This window comes from Nyctereutes procyonoides, unplaced genomic scaffold (assembly GCF_905146905.1).
Source record: "Nyctereutes procyonoides isolate TBG_1078 unplaced genomic scaffold, NYPRO_anot_genome, whole genome shotgun sequence".
NCBI classification, from domain to species: Eukaryota; Metazoa; Chordata; class Mammalia; order Carnivora; family Canidae; genus Nyctereutes; species Nyctereutes procyonoides.
The window spans coordinates 37,354,887-37,373,049 of record NW_026575142.1 but is presented as its reverse complement, the minus strand read 5'-3'; positions in this window follow the sequence as shown (position 1 = coordinate 37,373,049).

Here is an 18,163-nt window from a genome sequence, read left to right as displayed (position 1 = left end):
TGGGATTGACTCCTTAATTTCTCTTTCTCCAGTCTCATTGTTAGTGTATAGAAATGCCACTGATTTCTGGGCATTGATTTTGTATCCTGCCACACTACCAAATTGCTGTATGAGTTCTAGCAATCTTGGGGTGGAGGCTTTTGGGTTTTCTATGTACAGTATCATGTCATTGGTGAAGAGGGAGAGTTTGACTTCTTCTTTGCCAATTCGAATGCCTTTAATATCTTTTTGTTGTCTGATTGCTGAGGCTAGGACTTCCAGTACTATGTTGAATAGCAGTGGTGAGAGTGGACATCCCTGTCTTGTTTCTGATCTTAGGGGAAAGGCTCCCAGTGCTTCCCCATTGAGAATTATATTTGCTGTGGGCTTTTCGTAGATGGCTTTTAAGATGTTGAGGAATGTTCCCTCTATCCCTACACTCTGAAGAGTTTTGATCAGGAATGGATGCTGTATTTTGTCAAATGCTTTCTCTGCATCTAATGAGAGGATCATATGGTTCTTGGTTTTTCTCTTGCTGATATGATGAATCACATTGATTGTCTTATGAGTGTTGAACCAGCCTTGTGTCCCAGGGATAAATCCTACTTGGTCATGGTGAATAATTTTCTTAATGTATTGTTGGATCCTATTGGCTAGCATCTTGTTGAGAATTTTTGCATCCATGTTCATCAGGGATATTGGTCTGTAATTCTCCTTTTTGGTGGGGTCTTTGTCTGGTTTTGGAATTAAGGTGATGCTGGCCTCATAGAATGAATTTGGAAGTACTCCATCTCTTTCTATCTTTCCAAACAGCTTTAGTAGAATAGGTATGGTTTCTTCTTTAAACGTTTGATTAGAATTCCCCTGGGAAGCCATCTGGCCCTGGACTCTTGTGTCTTGGGAGGTTTTTGATGACTGCTTCAATTTCCTCCCTGGTTATTGGCCTGTTCATGTTTTCAATTTCTTCCTGTTCCAGTGTTGGTAGTTTGTGGCTTTCCAGGAATGCGTCCATTTCTTCTAGATTGCCTAATTTATTGGCGTATAGCTGTTCATGATATGTTTTTAAAATCTTTTGTATTTCCTTGGTGTTGGTAGTGATCTCTCCTTTCTCATTCATGATTTTATTAATTTAAGTCTTCTCTCTCTTCTTTTTAATAAGGCTGGCTCATAGTTTATCTATCTTATTAATTCTTTCAAAGAACCAACTCCTGGTTCTGTTGATCTGTTCCACAGTTCTTCTGGTCTCGATTTCGTTGAGTTCTGCTCGAATCTTTATTAACTGTCTTCTTCTGCTGGGTGTAGGATCTATTTGCTGTTTTTTCTCTAGCTCCTTTATGTGTAAGGTTAGCTTTTGTATTTGAGTTCTTTCCAGTTTTTGAATGGATGCTTGTATTGCGATGTATTTCCCCCTCAGGACTGCTTTTGCTGCATCCCAAAGATTTTGAATGGTTGTATCTTCATTCTCATTAGTTTCCATGAATCTTTTAAATTCTTCCTTAATTTCTTGGTTGACCCTTTCATCTTTTAGCAGGATGGTCCTTAACCTCCACATGTTTGAAGTCCTTCCAAACTTCTTGCTGTGATTTAGTTCTAATTTCAAGGCATGATGGTCTGAGAATATGCAGGGGACGATCCCAATCTTTTGGTATCGGTTCAGACCCGATTTTTGACCCAGTATGTGGTCTATTCTGGAGAAAGTTCCATGTGCACTTGAGAAGAATGTGTATTCAGTTGAGTTTGGATGTAAAGTTCTGTAGATATCTGTGAAATCCATCTGGTCCAGTGTATCATTTAAAGCTCTTGTTTCTTTGGAGATGTTGTGTTTAGAAGACCTATCAAGTGTAGAAAGCACTAGATTGAAGTCACCAAGTATAAGTGTATTATTATCTAAGTATGCTTCACTTTGGTTATTAATTGATATATTTGGCAGCTCCCACATTCGGGGCATATATATTGAGGATTGTTAAGTCCTTTTGTTGGATAGATCCTTTAAGTATGATATAGTGTCCCTCTTCATCTCTCACTGTAGTCTTCGGGGTAAATTTTAGTTTATCTGATATAAGGATGGCTACCCCTGCTTTCTTTTGAGGACCATTTGAGTGGTAAATGGTTCTCCAACCTTTTATTTTCAGGCTGTAGGTGTCCTTCTGTCTAAAATGAGTCTCTTGTAGACAGCAAATAGATGGGTCCTGCTTTTTTATCCAGTCTGAAACCCTGCGCCTTTTGATGGGGTCATTAAGCCCGTTCACGTTCAGAGTTACTATTGAAAGGTATGAGTTTAGTGTCATCATGGTATCTATTTAGTCCTTGTTTTTGTGGATTGTTCCACTGAACTTCTTCTTAAAGGGGAGTTTTAAGAGTCCCCCTTAAAATTTCTTGCAGAGCTGGTTTGGAGGTCACATATTCTTTCAGTTCCTGCCTGTCTTGGAAGCTCTTTATCTCTCCTTCCATTTTGAATGAGAGCCTTGCTGGATAAAGTGTTCTTGGTTGCATGTTCTTCTCATTTAGGACCCTGAATATATCCTGCCAGCCCTTTCTGGCCTGCCACATCTCTGTGGAGAGGTCTGCTGTTACCCTAATATTCCTCCCCTAAAATCAGGGATTTCTTGTCTCTTGCAGCTTTAAGGATCTTCTCTTTATCTTTGGAATTTGCAAGCTTCACTATTAAATGTCGAGGTGTTGAGTGGTTTTTATTGATTTTAGGGGGGGATCTCTCTATTTCCTGGATCTGAATGCCTGTTTCTCTTCCCAGATTAGGAAAGTTTTCAGGTATGATTTGTTCAAATACATATTCTGGCCCTCTGTCCCTTTCGGCGTCCTCAGGAACCCCAATTAAACATAGGTTTTTCTTCCTCAGGCTGTCGTTTGTTTCCCTTAATCTATCTTCATGGTCTTTTAATTGTTTGTCTCTTTTTTCCTCAGTTTCCCTCTTTGCCATCAACTTGTCTTCTATGTCACTCACTCGTTCTTCCACCTCGTTAACCCTCGTCGTTAGGACTTCTAGTTTGGATTGCATCTCATTCAATTGATTTTTAATTTCTGCCTGATTGGATCTAAATTCTGCAGTCATGAAGTCTCGTGAGTCCTTTATGCTTTTTTCTAGAGCCACCAGTAGCTGTATAATAGTGCTTCTGAATTGGCTTTCTGACATTGAATTGTAATCCAGATTTTGTAACTCTGTGGGAGAGAGGACTGTTTCTGATTCTTTCTTTTGAGGTGAGGTTTTCCTTCTAGTCATTTTGCTCAGTGCAGAGTGGCCAAAACCAAGTTGTATTGGGAAAAGGAGAAAAAGAGAGGAGAGAAAGAAGGAAAGAAAAGAGAAAAAGAAAAAAGAAAAAAAGAAGAAAAAAAGAAAAAAGAGAAGAAAAAGAGAAAGAAAAAGAAAGAAAGGAAAAAAAGGGGGGTGGGGGAAGCAAACAAATCAAAAAGCAAAACAAACAAACAAACAAAAACAAACAAACAAAAAAAACCCAGGATTGTATCTTCTGATTCTGTATACTTTAAGTCCCTGGAACTTGTCCGTCTAGCTGGTCTTCTGGGGGAGGGGCCTGCTGTGCTGATTTTCAGGTGTTAGCACTTGGGGGAGCTGCTCTGCCCCTGCCTGGTGCAGGGCTCAGTGGGGGTTGTTTACCCCGTGAGGCCCCAGGAGGAATAGCCCAGTGGCTAGGGCCAGCTCTGGAGCCTGGAGTCAGCTCCGCAGTAGCTCCGGAGCTCTCTGTCTGCAGGGCCTGGAGGCTCCGGGCGGGGCCGCTGATCTGCTCAGCTCGGGGCAGGAGCGTCCTTGCTGTCCTGGGCCCTCCCGGCCTCTGCCTGTCCCGGGGGAGGCCGGATCCTGGGCTGTGTCCCGGCGCCCTGTGCTCCGGGGCCTGCGCTGTGGGATTCGCGCTCCCGCCCCGCAGCCCCCTCGGCGGAGCCGCCGCCCGAGCCCCTCCGAGCTGCTCCGGCCCCGCGCGCTGCAGCTCCTTAGGGAGCTCGGCGCACTCTCCCGGGGCGCAGGTGTCTGTTAGTGTCCCCGGGAGCCCGAGGGCATCCCCGCCCTCCTGGGTCCTGCTCTAACTCCCTGCGGGCGCCTTTCCGCCCGGGAAGGTTGGTGCAGCTCCTGCTCCTCCGGGACGGGGCTCTCCTGTCCTGGGGACACTCGCCCCGGCCTCAGCCCGGCTCCTCGCGGGGCCCCTCCCCCTCGGAGGCCTTTTGTTCTCTTTATTTTCTTTTTTCCCGTCTTCCTACCTTGATAGAAGCCTGAACTCTTCTCACTGTAGCGTTCCAGCTGGTCTCTCTTTAAATCTCAGGCCGAATTTGTAGATTTTCAGGATGATTTGAAGGTTATCTAGGTAATTTGGTGGGGACAGGTGACTTGGGGACCCTACTCTTCCGCCATCTTGCCCCTCCTCCCTCATGAATTTTAGTATCAAAAGAAATTTAAGAAAGAAATTACATTCTGTTCAACAATGTAGTTATTTATTCTGCCCCCAAAGCAACAAGAAAATGGCAGGTAAGAGACATTGCACATTTATATGACTCTGAGATAAAGAATGTTTAAACCGCTGTACCTTGTGATTTTTATTCAAATTGGCTTCAGTGAGACAGATGGTGTATAGACCAAGAACTACTTCTAGAGTCATCAAGAAAAGGGAAGGATGCCTGACAACAAGTAAGTTATAGGAAAGGACCCAGTGGTAGCTATTTTGCTGTTGAAATGTCTGGCTTTATTTAGAATCTTATAGATTAATCTGGGGGAGATAATAACATGTAAGGAAAATTAATAGGAAGCCGTCATAAGAAATGAATATTACTTGATTATACATCAATGAGAAAAATAAAGTGCATTCTCCTGTAAAAAATGAGTATTATAGTGGAAAGAATCTTAAAGGATAGGAGTCTAATAGTCCATGCTAATACTTTAAATCAGGGAAGGGCAGCTTGGGAGGCAGAATGTAAGGAATAGATTGCCAGAAGCTCATCTTCCTTGTTTATTTTAACACTCAGATCCCAGAATAATTGTCACATTGTGGGCATACCATAAAAAATCACTGAAAGTGAATAAAATAATCAATGGATGATCACTGAAGCACAAAATGCGAGGGATCCGAGGGTCATATTCTGGTCCCATTTCTAAAACTAGCCGCATGACCATTGTAACCTTGAACTTTTCCAAACTACTTGTTAGACAAAGAAATTGAATTAGTTACTCTGGGGCAGAGAATATTGCTTCCAGTTCTTTCTTTTGTGGTGTTCTCTTCCTTGTAGTTATTTTGTCCAGTGCAGAGTGGCTGTGTGAGCGAGTTGAGTAAAAAATACCAACCACAACCTGAATAAAATACACTGTACATAATTCTGAAGAAGTCAGAGACCAGAAAATAAAAGAAAAAGAAGAACAGAACAAAATAAAACAAAAGGACCACTAAAGTGAAAAACAAAATTTCAAACAAAGTAGTAAAAATAAAAAACCATAAACCAAAAACAAAAAAAGAAGGAAAAAAATAAAATAAAATAAAAGGAAAAAAAGGGGGCAGGGATGGTAGCAGTGAGGAAGTGGTCGTGGAGAGAGAATGTAATCTCCCTGAGGGGACCTAGAGGGTGATCCTCCTGGTTCTGAGTATATTTTGGTCTGTATGTTAGAAGATGCTGAATCCCAAATTAATATAAACCAGCAATACTTATATAAAGCCCCAATATCGACCACAAAAACATAAGCAAGATAAAAGTGGGGGCTGGATGGGAAGGAAGAGAGAATACAATCTCACAGAATGAACCAATACATATTCCATTTGGTTCTGGGTGTATGTTGGTTGTGTGTTAGAGGTACTAACTTCCACCATTGTAAAACAAAATGAGACAGAGAAAACAAACAAACAAACAAAAAAGAAGTTGAATTAGATTGCCTCCCAAGTCTTTTTCAGAGAAGTTTAGTAAATAAACACGGAATCATCATAACTCAGGAGTTCTCCAGCAATGCTCCTAAATCCCACATTATCAGGCACATGCAAGCTCAAACCAAGCTTAAAAAAACAAAGGAACATAAAACCTTCTCTTCCCTTCTCTATCCAGGCATGGTCCCACTTTCTTGCCCTCCATTGCTGGTAGTGAAGAATACTATGTTAGTGGATGAGAATTTGAATCAAGGACCCTACAACAATGGACCTTTGAAAATTAAAGGTGGGTGATGTGGATACTCTGAGTAGAGGGCTGTGTCCAGCAGCAGTTCTATGTCAGAAAATCTCATGGCTCTAGCTAAGTGTGTTTGCATCTTTTCATTTTTTCTTCCTAAATCTGCAGGGTTTAGGTATCCATTAGCCACATTTTCTCTTGAATATAGGTCATATATTCCTTTTTCTTTGTATGTCTAGTAATTTTGGGTTGTTTCTTGGTCATTGTGACTATTAGGACATAGACGCTATCTTATGTTTCTCTGAAAGGGTGTAGAATTTTTTGTTTGTTGTTTTTGGAGACAGTTAATTTGATTGGACTCAAGCTCCAAAATCTGTCTCCCTCACAGTGGGCCACAACCAAAATCTCTGGTCAGATCCTACAACTTTAGCTGTGCTGCTTGGGGTCTGCCTGCAGAGAAGTAGCTCAGGGACAGCAGGAGCTTTGTGTAGAGTTTGTACCCCAAAACTGGGGCTCCTCATATGTGACCATCCTTTCAGTGACTTTCCACAATAACATTTAGCTCCTGCGGTTGCCCCAAATTCTATCCTCTGTTTCCTCAAGCCTGTAATACAGTAGGTTTCTATATGAGTTTTAACCACTAGTAGCAACTGATTGAGGCCTGTTCTCTGGTGAAAACCTACAAAGAGAGGGGAAACTTGCACTTCATACAATACCATTCTGTTTTCCCACATGCCGGGCCCTCTAGCACTTGCCTCCTTCTGGGCAATCTCTAGTCTCCCCAAGGTGTTGTTTTAATATTTCATCCAGAGTTTATATAAAAATCTTCAGGAAGGTTGATCCAGTCGAGGCATTTGGCCATAACCAGAAGACAAACTGCTGAGGCAAATCAAGATTAATTATTTCATCATCCAAATGAAGAAAAAGTTTGTGGGGATAGCGAGGAAATCTTTTCCTCTCCAAATGGAGTATATCTGTACTGCTCCAATCAAATCTCTTGTGAGTGGGCTTTTGTCCTGTTATTAACAGAAAGTAAGACCAAAAAGAATTGGTGTGAGAACCAAGATTCCCTGGTCCCAGGGACAGAAATTCCATGGGGAGTTCCATCCAGCTCTGGAAGGCTTATAGGAATCATATAATGAAAGTGGTATACCTACCTCCCCAACCAGAAAAAATAGAAGAGTCATCCCTTGATGTAGTATGCCTGCTATTAATCTCTGTGTTTCCCAGGTGCACACACCTACAAGGTCCATCTGAAAAGTTGGATCTTCACAGGCTTCCCTAATTGTGCCTTAGAATAGAAGCAATTGGTTTTGAGACTTCTAAGCAACGATGGTCTACATTTTTTTTTCTCTCTCAGAGTAAAAAAGCCTTCCACTTCATATTAGGAAGTTACTCCCCCATCCCTGCTTCTCACACTTAAGCAAAGGGCCACAGGGGACCACAGGTGAGTTCAGGCTGGCCAGATGTGAAGAGTAGAATGTGCTCCTAGTTATTAGCCAGATAACTTTTAGCATGAACCAGGACATTTTTGGCACTAATACTAATTACCCCAGGACAATTGATATACACTGGGAATGTCTTGAACAACATATGACATGTGCCTCCTACTGATTCGGTTCATTTTTGTATCTCCTCTCCAACCCTTCACTGAAGCAGGCTAGGGCCATCAACTCAGTATATTTTGCTCTTCCCTGGAATAGCTCTGGTTGGTGGGCGCTGCCTCCTCCTAGGTGCTGAGAACTTTATTCTCTTTGCCATGTCATGGGTTTCTGTAGACTTGAGGTCTATACAGACCTCGGGGCCTTCTTCCTAGGATTTTATCTCTGCAAAGTTAACAAGAGTTTTCCCCTGGAATGCATCTCTTACTCATTTCTAGGATCAAGGAGGCTGAACACTGGAGTCTAATGCAATCCTACCTTTTAAAAACTTCTCCCCTAATCATTTACTGGGAACAACTGGTGCACATTCTTGTCTTTATCATAATGTAAAAAAAAACATGAATTTAAGGCACAGAGAAAGAAAGTGAATTTAAATCTATTATCTTCAGTGATTCCCATGGGATTGTTATATGAGCAACTGGGAACCATTGAGTTTCCCAGCTGTGGATCTATTCTTCCATTTCAACTTAATATTCTCCAGTACTGTTAAACAAAGTCCTCTATCATCTTTATACAGCCCATAATATTTTATAATTTAAGCAAAGAAAAGTTATTCTTTAATTTTGTTCTGTAAACACATTGCAAAATAGAATCCAGTGTTTAAATACTCTGTAGACATTCATAATTTCACTTTGGCATTCTAATTTTAATCTTATTGTGGCTGTAGACCCACTGTAATGGAAAGGAACACAATACTTTACCTTTAAAAATGTAAAATACCATCCTAATAACAAAATCTAAAAATGTATCTAATTAGAATATTTATACTAACCAATTCTTATTTCGCTACTGTTCTGTATTGACTTTCTAATGATGCTATTTCATTTAAATTATTTTATTTTTGAAGTTTTACAGGCTACCAGTTTAAAACCTGTTTATTCAGAAGGAGCACTAAAAACTCCTCAAACTCTTCTTCTTTCTTTTGTATATTTTTTATTGAAGTTCGATTTGCCAACATATAGTATAACACCCAGTGCTCATCCTGTCAAGTGCCCCCTTCAGTCCCATCACCCAGTCACCCCATCCTCCTGCCCACCTCCTCTTTCACTACCCCTTGTTCCTTTCCCAGAGTTAGGAGTCTCTCATGTGTTGTCTCCCTCTCTGATTTTTCCCACTCATTTTCTCTCTTTTCCCTGATAATCCCTTTCACTATTTTTTATATTCCCCATATGAGTAAAACCATATAATGGTTGTCCTTCTCCAATTGACTTACTTCACTCAGCATAATACCCTCCAGTTCCATCCATGTCAAAGGAAATGGTGGGTATTCATTGTTTCTAATGGCTGAGTAATATTCCATTGTATATATAGACCACATCTTCTTTATCCATTCATCTTTTGATGATACAACAAGACTTCTTCCACAGTTTGGCTATTATGGACACTGCTGCTACAAACATTGTGGTGCAGGTGTCTCGGCTTTTCACTGCATCTGTATCTTTGGGGTAAATCCCCAGTAGTGGAATTTCTGGGTTATAGGGTAGCTCTTCTACACAGCAAAAGAAACAGTCAACAAAACTAAAAGACAACCTAAAAGAATGGGAGAAGATATTTGCAAATGACCTATCAGATAAAGGGCTAGTATCCAAGATCTATAAAGAACTTATTAAACTCAACAGCAAAGAAACAAACATTCCAATCATGAAATGGGCAAAAGACATGAACAGAAATTTCTCCAAAGAAGACATACACATGGCCAACAAGCACATGAGAAAATGCTCCGCATCACTGGCCATCAGGGAAATACAAATCAAAACCACAATGAGATACCACCTCACACCAGTGAGAATGGCAAAAATTAACAAGACAGGAAACAAAAAATGTTGGAGAGGATGCGGAGAAAAGGGAACCCTCTTACACTGTTGGTGAGAACGTGAACTGGTGCGGCCACTCTGGAAAACTGTGTGGAGGTTCCTCAAAGAGTTAAAAATAGAACGGCTCTTCAAATTCTTCTTAAGCAGTTGTACTTCTGACTGAACTTTTAACAGTACCATTTCCACTTGATTTTACTGCAGACATTAGGATGAGGGTTACAGCTCCTGGCAGGGAAGTTTTGCCTGTCCAGTGCACGCTTGGTGACATGGCGAGAACTCCCTGGTACATATCAGGCATTTTTTTTCTCTGGCAGATGTGGGTCCCTCCCCACCATGCCTTATATTCAGGGGACTCACACATTCAGGTTATTTGCTCAGCTTCTGGACCTTCCGCTTAACCCTCTGCTATAGAAGTTCATTTAATATTCCAAAGAGACAGACACACTGAGAGGGAGGACTTTCTAAAAACTATTTGGGCAAAGTCTCTCAGAGAATTGAAAACAGAAAGCAGGCAGATGAGCAAGTCTCAAGTTCCTTCTCAACTTCCAAATCTCACAATTATCACCAGACTCACCAATGAGAATTTGGGATGCAGGGACATGTAGCTAGCTCTCCAGAGCTCAGGCCTCACGGTCAGATGACCCAAATCTAATCACGGACTCCATCTTTTACTCCAGAGCAGGACACACATTATGTGAAGAAGGCTTGGTATCTTACTCTATAAACTAGGACTTCTTGCAGCATCATATTGGGATTAAATGAAATTCAGTAAAGTAATGAATACTACCTGTCAGTCATGTAGTCATAGAGTATACACAAGTGGACAATGGCCACAGATCATATATTCAAACAGAACTCTGAGCCACAATCTGCCACAATCAGCTCAGAAAACTAAAACTAACCATAATCTATGTAATCAGCCCAAGAAGCAAGCCTGCTCTCTCTCTATAAGTCAGACTTACTGGAAGTCAGGCCCTTATGTCTAGTGAACAATCTAAGAAGCCAGGCAATAAGTCCTGTAACAATCGGTTCTAAGTGGGCAGCTTCCCCAATTTTTGCCCTGCTTCCAATTTAGGGTCAGCCAAAGAAAGCCAATTGTGTACTCTAACCAACCACACAGGATGTCTGCTTCTAGTTAGCCCACCTCCAGCTTCCTCACACCAATAGCCTGCAATCAAGGCACCCTGACCTATCCCTTTCCCCCCATAGACCTTTCCAGCTCCATAGACCTTAGCCTGCCTTTGAACCTCTGCCAAAGCAAGTAATGCCGGCTGACTCCCCAGCTCTATAGCAAGCTCTGTATAAATAGCTTATGCTTTTTAAAAATTTGTTTGGTCTTCATGTCTTTCCACAGTATCATTCAATAAGTATTGTGAATCATAATAATAATAAAATAATTGCTGAATTAAATATCAAATCAACAAATCATCAGGTAAAATATCTCCAGAGGACTCAAAATTAATTTTTCTTAATTTTAATTGAATCATTATCAATAACCTCTTCTTAAATTCATTGTGCTTTGGCTAAGCTTGATTTTCTTAGTAAATTATTGATGGACATTATGCCAGGTTCACACCCCCAGCTTATTGGTGTGCAGTGCTGGTTAATTTACCGTGATTTGCAATTCAATTTTAAGATCACAAGAGCCAAAATTTCTCACTCACTGTCAGTGAAAAAGAGCCACACACAGGAGGGGACAGTGGCTCTCACAGCAGGCTGGGTCCTGTCTCTGGCTTCTGCTGATCCTTCAGGCTTGTTACAATACCCAGGAGGAAATTGCTTTGGGCTTTTGAATGTATTCTTCACAAAGTCCCATAGATTTCTTGGTCTATTCCCCTATGGTTGTAGAGTTGTGTACAAATTGATTCTTTGATGATTCATTCCGGTGTTCTTAATGGGTATTGAATTTGAGCTATTCATGTCTAGATTTCCGATTTCCTTTTTAAATTTTTTTCCTCTTACGTGAAGAAAACGCACTGCTTTTACTGTGCCTTATCAATCCCTTGGATCCTATCTGCTTTTACAATAACTGCTGAAAACCCAATAATTACAACTGTACAGTCAATTTTTAGAGGCCCGTGGTTATCCTACTCATAAATGTTCACTTGGGCCTCACTGAGACTTCTCAGCAATATTATGCAGGTAAAACACAGAAATGCACATTCCAGAAGTTATGTATGCCACATCTGAACCTTTCTATTCTGCAACCTTCCTGCTCAGAAACAACCAGAATCTGGATGACCAGATCTCTGGCCTCTGACCAACTGTAATGTACAAGCCCTGATGGAAAAGATGATCAAAGAACAATTAGGTTATTACTTAATCTGTGACATAAGACTCTTCTACCCTTAAACCCAGGGGAAAACAAGAAAAAAAACCCCAAATCTCTGAATGTGATTTCGATAGTGCCAATTAAGTGGGAATACTTAAAGCAGTAATTTAGTTAAATTGTTGTTCTTAACAATGAGGGGTCTGGTGCAGAGCTCGTTAGAAGTGGAAATAATGTTAGCCTATAATTTTGCTGTTAATTTCAGCCTTGACAGTGCTAAGTCTCAACAGAGGGGAGTCCTGGTCAGTGGGGAGAGACATGACATATTTTCAGGAACTATGAAAGGCGGTGATGTGCTTGGGATACTTAAAGAGAATTACAGCTGTGTGTTTCTTTTCATATGATCACAAGCATAGGTATGAAAGGAGGGGGCGATAAGGCTCATTTCATTGGGTTTAAGGTTCTGCAACGTGAAGGAAATAATAATGGGAAAGTAGTTATGGGAGAAAGGAAGTTAGCTCCAATTTCTATATGTGTTAACCACTTAGCCTTACCTTCTGCCGCTCAACTACCACTCAAAGACCTGAGACCTGCTGTCATTTGTGGATGAAATACAGGCTGTACTTGTAAACTAGAAAATTACTTGTTAATATGAAAACATGCCTGGCCAAAGTGCTCCAGAAGTTATCAGTGTTTCTAAATATTTTAAAGAGAGAATAAATTGGTTGTATTAAGGGGCTATATACCAGGGCACAGGGAGAAAGCTGAGATAGTGCTCATTGTGGGACCGAAAAGAGGGGGAGAGTGTCAGTGAGGTAGAAGTAGGAATTCTCTGCTCCTCTAGGAGAAAACATGCTTGTTCTGGGATATTTTCTCTACAGCAGTTTGCAGGAGAGAATATAGGTGCAATCTCCCTGGATTGTATCAGGAATGCCAAGCAGAAGGAAGAGTATATATACTGTCAAAGACTGAAAATGTGTTTACTTTCTTGATGGGCAATGATCTGAGATGATCTGGAATATTTCTTTAAAAATTCAAATTTGTCTAGCATTGATAGAGAATAAAAAGCTGAAGAAATACCACAAAGAGAAAATGAACAGATTCATAAATAAAAAGAGTATGACATATCAGATACAGGGCTAGTATCCAAGCTCTCTAAAGAACTTATCAAACTCAATGTGAAAAAACAGATAATCCAGTTAAGAAATGGGGAAAGACATGAATAGGCACTTTTTCCAAAGAAGACGTCCAGATGACTAACAGACACATGAAAAGATGCTCAACATCACTCATCGTCAGGGAAACACAAATCAAAACCACAATGAGATACCACCTGATACCAGTGAGAATGGTGAAAATTAACAAGACAGGAAAAAACAAATGTTGGAGAGGATGTGGAGAAAGGGGAACTCTCTTGTACTGTTGGTGGGAATGTGAACTGGTGCAGCCACTCTGGAAAACTGTGTGGAGGTTCCTCAAAGAGTTAAAAATAGAGCTACCCTATGACCCAGCAATTGCATTGCTGGGGATTTACCCTAAAGATACAGATGCAGGGAAATGCCAGGATACCTTCACCCCAATGTTTATAGCAACAATGTCCACAATAGCCCAACTGTAGAAGGATCCATGATGCCCATAGACAGATGATGGATAGAGAAGATGTGGTCTATATATACAATGGGATATTACTCAGCCATCAGAAAGAACGGATACCCACCATTTAAATTGAAGTGGATGGGACTGGAAGGTATTATGCTGAGTGAAATAAGTCAATCGGAGAAAGACAATTATCATATGGTTTCACTCATATGTGGAATATAAGAGACAGTGCAGAGGATCATGGGGGAAGGGAGGGAAAATTTAATGGGAAGTCATCAGAGAGAGAGACAAACCATGAGAGACTCTTAACTATAGGAAACAAACTGAGGGGTTGCTGGATGGGAAGTGAGGGAGGTGATGGGGTAATTTGGTGACAGGCATAAGGAGGGCACGTGATGTGATAAGCGCTGGGTGTTATATGAACTGATCATTCATTGCACAGTACATCTGAAACTAAGTAAGTGCTATATATTGGCTAATTGAATTTAAATTAAAAAATAAAAAATAAATACACTAGCATCTTTATATTTGAAAAATGAAACAAAACAAACAAACAAGAGTACACACTCATTTTTCTACATCATGACTTCAAGGTCAGCTATATGCAGACCCTTGCAGGCACAGTTCTCCAGTGGCTAGAAGCTGTGAGTTACTGTATTTGGGCACATTTTATTGACTTTTTGTTGTAACTGACCTTAACTTGCTTTTTCTTACATGGGGCTGGCTTGTAGGATCAGTGTATGCTGCAAGGAGGGTTTCTTAAGGAAACAGTCTGTTGTCCATGTGGCAGTCATAGAGGGAGAGATACACAAGCCAACTCAAAGTAGCTGAAGGTAAAAGAGAATGTAATAGCTCATAAAACAGAGAAGTGGCTACATCCAGGGGCCTGGACATTGTGGGTACCTCTGACTTACCATCTCTCGCCCCCAGTGCCCTCTGAATGGGCATTATCCTCAGGATCTCTCTCCTCATGCCACAGCTGAGTGGCCTCTGATGAGCTGGAGACCTCCTTGGTCTATGGTGTGCATGTATAAAATGAGCTTAGTAATTCCTGCCCCACAGGGGGTTATAAGTGTTCAGTGAGACACTGCAGATAAAGAACCTAGCACAGCACCTGCTGCAGGATCCTTAAAAGAATCTAATTCAGTACCAGCACGTGGCAGAGCTATTTCTGTGTTTGTAAATATCATCATCTGGCCTTCCTGGAGTCCCCGAGGTCCTGTAGAGAAATTGGACACTGTTCTGATTGCAGGACTTTAGGAGAATGTCTCATCTTGTGATGAACACAGCATCAAGGAAGATGGTGGCATGATATCTGAGGCCGTGTTCAGAGGAGTGGGCATTCAGCACGGTTTCTGTCTGTTGTTGCCTTTCGCAAGTTTGCCTTCTCTCGGATCTCCTGCTCTGTCCCCCCACCTCCAGGCCTACAGATCATGTGGCCTGGTGACAGCACAGGGAGCCCATGGAGGTTTTCCTCCCAGGGCCCATCTGATGGTCTCACAAGCTCTTGTACACACTAGTCAGCCAGCCTTGGAGGACTCCCCTCCAGCTCACTCCTTCCTCCTGGCCTTGTAGATATTGCAATCCTTACATATCTTAACTCCCAACCAGTGAGGATTATTCATTATATTAAAAATTAATATGTAGCTGTATCCTGACCACTAAGGGAGGGATTTAAGAACGGCTCCAAGATTGGTCTCCCTGCTATCTGTCACCAGCCTTCCATTGCTAAGGAAACTTTGACTTTGTTTGGGTAGCCACCAGTCCAGCTTGAAGTCTCAATTTCCTAGGCTTCCTTCCAGCTAATAATGACCATGTAACAGTTCCATCTAGTAAGACATAATCAAAATTGTCATGGGTGGAACTTTTAAGGAAACCACTGTTTTATCTGAGAAAAAAGGAAAATACTTAGCTGGTGCACTGTTTGGCCTCCTCTTTTATTATTGCTGCCTGGAATGTAGATGTGGTGCCTAGAGGTACAGCAACCATTTTGTGAACATGAGGATGAGAACCACACACTAAGGATGGCAGAGCAGGAGAGTGGGGGGAGCTTGGTTTGCCCGGGACCATTTGGAGGTACACTTCCCATTCAGAATATATATACCTCTAGATTTCAGTTATTTGAAAGAAAAGGGATTAGATAATTAACTTTGTCAAGTTTATGTTACTTTTACCTGAAGAAAACCCTGAGCAGTACTGACTCTAAAATATTCCAAGGAAAAATGGAATGCCAGGAATCTTAGTAAACACCATGGAAGACACCAACAAGAATGGGGCCATGGGTACTTCCATAAGAAAGTTAGAAAAAGTAACCCATACCCACACACGAACACACACACGCACACATGTGCATGTGCACACATGCTTGCCCGTAAACACACATACACACGTGCACACACACACAGGCACACATGCACACACACGAGTACATGCATACACACACAGACACATGCTTTTCTTATTTCCTTTTGGTATTTGATCACTGGGCGTTAATACTTTACATTGGAAAATGTCTTAAGATATGTCATTTTTTTGGTAAAATCAGAGGAAGGATGGTACTAAAATTTTCCCAGAAAATTTGTATAAATGCCCAAGTTAGAGCTAGCACCTTGGTGGTTTTCCTTATTGTCTTATGGCTGGATCAAATGACCTCCTATGTTGCCCCATTATTGTAAAATTGCAAGGAGCAGTGACCATTGATAATCGAAGCATGAAATGGAGGCCAGTTTTGCCTGATTTGTAAATTCAAGCTAACAGCCTTAGAGATGATAAATGCACAACTGCCAGCCCTCTGCTGCCATTGGAACCAGCTGTCAGAATTCATGAGAAATAAATGAGTTGTCTGTATAGACATAGAATGCTTTGTATGTGTTTAATATTGCTAAGTCAAAAGCACAAACTATGTATCAGGGCTGATTGTGCAGCCACCAGGTGAGAACTACGCAGTAGCTCACTACCCACGAGGGACCCGGGTGGATCTTACTGGAAACAGTGTGATGCACACAGGAGCCACATTTGCCTTCTCTCTTCCTTGACACTCACAGCCTCTCTTCTAGGCTGTGGAGGTCGAATGCACCACACCCGAGTGGGGAGTTCTGTGTCCTCCTCTTCCTTTGGTGTCACAGGCCGAGGGAAAAGAAAAACACACAAAATAAAGAGCTGAAGGAGGAAAGGTAGACAGTTAATAAACACCAACAACAAAAATTTTTAAGCACAGAAAAGACTTGAAAGAAACTGCTTAAAGTATGCGACTTTCGGGGCACTCTTAAATAACAGATTTATTTAAAACAGTATTTCAGAATATGAAATAACTCTTTGGAGAGTTTAAGCCTTTCAGAAAAGCTGCAAGGAATTGGTGTTTGAAAGATTGCATCTGGCTGACGTCAACTCAGAAGGAAAAGTAAACAGGACCCCAAGGTCATCTTTATTCCTCCCTCTGAAAACAAAGATGAAAGAATGAAAGCAAATAGAGTTGTGACTTTGGAATAGTTTCTTGTACAAAGTTTCTTAAAAAAGGACTGTAGGCTTCTAAATGATTGCCATTGCCTAAGTGGCCTTTTGTCAAACTATCTGGAAAATTAAAAATGACAAATAATACAACAGTAAATCATCTTTTAAAATAATGACTGTCACAGGTTGGGTTTCCCGAAACAGACACTGGGATGATGTTGAGATGGAAAATGTTCATTTGAGTGACCACCTGTGAAGGGAAAAGGGAGGATCTGGGATTGAGCAGAGGGGAAGATGATGTGTGATGCCACCTGACCAAGCCTCTGCCATGGCAGGGAGCCCAGGAGCGGGACGAGCCACTGCAGTTGTTCTGCATGGGGCTGAATGGTCCAGGTGATCACCACCTCCCCAGATGTAGGTGCCCAGAGAAGGTATGGCTGCGGATGAGGCAGCTCCCCGAACCTGAGGCAGACCCTCAGGACCCAAAGGCTGCAGCAGGTGTCTGCCTCTGGGCAATGATCTCCCTTGAGGGGAGATCTGGGGGTGCATCTTTGTGCCCATAGAAGTGAAACATGCAATGTTAAAATTTTCAAAGTGTGAATTCCCCTTGCTTTACATTAACCAGCAGTTTAAATGAAGTGTGCCCTAAAGATCACACACACACACACACTCCACACTGTTAGAAATAATAATTTCAGCAAAGTTGCAAAATCAACAAAATCAACACCCTCAAACCATTTACATTTCTATATACTAATAATGAACAATCAGTAAAGGCAATCAAGAAAACTGTTCCATTTACTATAACTGATACTTTTAAAACTATAAACTTTATAACTATAAACTTTACTAAAACTGTTTCATTTACTATAACATCTAAAGGTTCCAGCACCCAATCATTCCAATGTTGGGGGACGACGGGGAGGGTTTTTCTCACACCATCACCAAGTAATTCTCGCACACCAGCTGGATGTCCTACAGTTAAACTCAGTTCTGACACTATCCACTCTCATCTTTTAAGGCATGTAGAGTGATAGCACCGAAGTCAGGGTTTAGGAAGACTTTCCAGATGACTTTGTTAGAGGCTGGGGGTGGGGGGGATCATGGAGGCAGGGAGGCTGGGAGGTTAGTCATATCTTCCAGGCAGGGGTGGAGAGAGCTGGTGTGAGGGCAGCTGTCTGACAATCGCCAAAAACAATCCCTTGTCAGGTCCAGATTTCTGCATATCATTGCTTTTTAGTACTGAGATTATGTAATTGTAAAGAAAGAGTAAGTGTTAGGTG